The sequence below is a fragment of the Charadrius vociferus genome, unplaced genomic scaffold (assembly GCF_000708025.1).
Source record: "Charadrius vociferus isolate BGI_N301 unplaced genomic scaffold, ASM70802v2 scaffold549, whole genome shotgun sequence".
NCBI classification, from domain to species: Eukaryota; Metazoa; Chordata; class Aves; order Charadriiformes; family Charadriidae; genus Charadrius; species Charadrius vociferus.
Window position 1 is genome coordinate 4,272,424 of NW_009650103.1, and position 3,018 is coordinate 4,275,441.

Consider the following 3,018-nt stretch of genomic DNA (forward strand, 5'->3'; position numbering starts at 1 on the left):
TCTTTAAAAACATGTTCCTTTACAGTTAGGGGACAGCATTTGTAACAAGAAATGTCCTATTTTTAAACTGAATAGTGGTTCTTAATAGGTTATTTCATTATTCTCTTTCCAACAGTATATAAGAAGTGCAAAAAGTGGTATATGAATGGAGTAATAATTTCCCTGGATCGTCTCTAGTCAGTCTATAGAGCAACTGAATGTGAGGCATGCTAGTCTGTCTCCGGCAGCTCAGGGAGATGAAGAGCTGAGCTGAGCTCCACTTGCTGACAAGAAGCAAACTGTCTCACATTTTAGGAGAACAACATCATTGCCTATAAAAATGAAGAAGAGACAAAATAAATAAAACCAGTTAATGTTGTAGTTAACTTGCAAATCAAGTAAATCTGTTGGTACAGTATTTTAGAAATAAACGATAACAGCATCACACCAAACACACATTTCTGAACATATAAGCGTTCTGATTTTGATTTAATGGTATATCAGCGTCAACTATTGCTTCCTTTGCTGGTACACACTTCCTGATGCCTACTGTGAAGGGTGCCCATATTTACAACTGAGTAAGATGATTAATTACACCTTGTCAATCACGGTGCATGAAGACATAACACCACAGCAGACAATGAAGAAGATGCCTGAAGCTACAATTACATTTTAATTCATAGTTTATTGTATGTTCCCATATATTGCAGTCTAATAACCGTAGGGGCATCGAAAACATATGAGATATCAATCACTCTGCCCCCTGGTCTTTCATGTTTATATTATTCCACAGCCTTTAAATTACCATAAGTAGTTACTTATTTTCTAAGCTTTCTTCTCTTCTTTCTTACCTTTTGCTTCCATTTATCTTTTATTCTTAGTACCTTTATCCAACAGCTATAAGTATTTGATGGAAGTTTGTAGCTCACTTAAAATCTGTAACAGACAACCTGAAACCCAGCAATTAGCAAAGACAGCTTAGACTTGTGTTCCTTTGTTGAAGGAGGCGTTGAATCTTTTGTTCTGATTTAGTCACGGTAGCTGGGTGGAAGCTGGTACCTCATTATGTGGTTGGTCTGTTTGTCTGGTAGGTAGCAGATGGTACTGGAGATGACGTTACCAAGAGAGGCAGGGTAGAGAAACTCAAGACCTGTGATTTGTTCACCTGTCACCTATAACAAAATACAGGTTAAAAGACTTTATTATTAGCTGCACCATTTTTTAATGAAAAAGCCTCTCATTTCAAATGAGTCCGTGTTTGATTCTAAAGATTATTTTGCTATAGCAATTTTTCTGCTGCTCATTATTCAAGAATATCCCGGATTTTATTCTGAACAATGTAAATGTCATTCATGTGTCAGTGTGTACATTAGCAGCTTTGTGTTTACATTCTGTTACTCTCCTTGTGTTTTGGTTGCAAGGGTTGGATGTCTCCTTGTGTTTGTATATCCATTAAGAAGACAATCAGAGATAGCCTGTGAACTGGAGGTCATGCCATACCTTTTTAACGTGCTATTGGTATTATTGGTTCCAACCACTTAGGCAATACTGTTACATAAAATATTGTATTTTAATTCCATTAAATATATAAAATCTTTTGGATAATTAGCAATGTCAGACAGAGTGTATGAATCCGTGACCTTTCTTAACTGCAAAACGTATGTAATCAATTATGTGATAGGGAATTAAATGGGTATTAAAACATCTAAGGATAGTACAGTATGCAGCTGTAGACAAGGATATATACAGCAAATTGCTTAAGTACAACACAACATAACAGTGTTCCACAATGGCATATGCAGTGTCCAGTAAGCAGTATTCCACATCGCTGGTACTGGAGGCAAATCTCCCACCACAGACAGTATTTGAAATCTCTCGCAATTTAACGGAGGAAGGGAAAGATTATTTTATCAAGCTCCACTATGCAGTTCTACTAATTCTATTGGAGAATTCTAATCTGCATTAAAACACGAACTTCCATTGTTTCCAAGGTCTGATTTTAGGACAGTCTTTGGATAGTTCCCACAGATGCCAAATTAGCTTGCATTCTGTATGGTTTCTTGAGGGGTCTTGTGGCTATTTCATATGCATTTCTACAAGAGACACTTTGTTCTCCTGTGTAACATGCAAATGTATTTAACTATTCAGAGCAATCCCAACAGAAAGGTGATAAGAAGCCTAAATTATTGTAAGAATGGAAACCATAAAAACAGCAGAGTTTGACTATAAAGAGAGTAATTCCAATTTTAGCAAAGATAGCCTTAACTGCACTACACCTCACAATGTCAGAAAGCAACACCTAATAGTAATATGCAAAGTGATGTAACAACCCGCAGCCAGGGATTAAGCAGCAACTCTCATGATCTCAGATGTGCATTCAGATTTACTTTCCGTTGTGCTACCTTTTCTAGTATAATTAGAAGTGTGATATTTGACATCTTTAATACTAATTAGTCCTTCCTTACTACCCACCTTCTGGGTAAATATTTAGACATCACGTGCAGTTTCCTACGTACTCTTTGTCTTTTCTGGAGGCTTCCTGAAGCTTCTCCTCAAGTTCAGAGACCTTCCCAGCCTGGTTTTCTTAGTGTCTACTTGGAAATGAGAGGAGTGAGAGGCGTCGGTCAGCCGAAGGCTTCGCCAACTTGAATGACGCCGATGATTATATTCTAATGGTGACTATTTTCCGTGACGAGTGGTGTTGGGCGCATTCAGTTAGTGATAAATGTTCGGGGTATCGCGATCTGGGCGCGTAAACAAACTTTTGAGCCCCTACTTCTCCCGCGCTGGAGGCATTTTCCCCGACAGCCGTGAGAGGCGTCGGTCAGCCGAAGGCTTCGCCAACTTGAATGACGCCGATGATTATATTCTAATGGTGACTATTTTCCGTGACGAGTGGTGTTGGGCGCATTCAGTTAGTGATAAATGTTCGGGGTATCGCGATCTGGGCGCGTAAACAAACTTTTGAGCCCCTACTTCTCCCGCGCTGGAGGCATTTTCCCCGACAGCCCCCCTGCCGCCCCGGGGCCAGGCACGTCG

The 3,018-nt window shown here is 39.4% G+C and overlaps 1 protein-coding gene across 1 annotated transcript in view; it reads left to right on the top strand.

Moving 5' to 3' along the window:
- Nucleotides 1–1,018: 1,018 nt before the first annotated feature.
- LHX2 (LIM homeobox 2) overlaps nt 1,019–3,018 on the top strand; it is a 24,089-nt gene continuing 22,089 nt past the window's right edge. The window contains exon 1 of the mRNA XM_009892282.1: nt 1,019–1,034. The gene's annotated coding sequence lies outside the window, so the exon portion shown is untranslated. The remainder of the gene's footprint in view (nt 1,035–3,018) is intronic.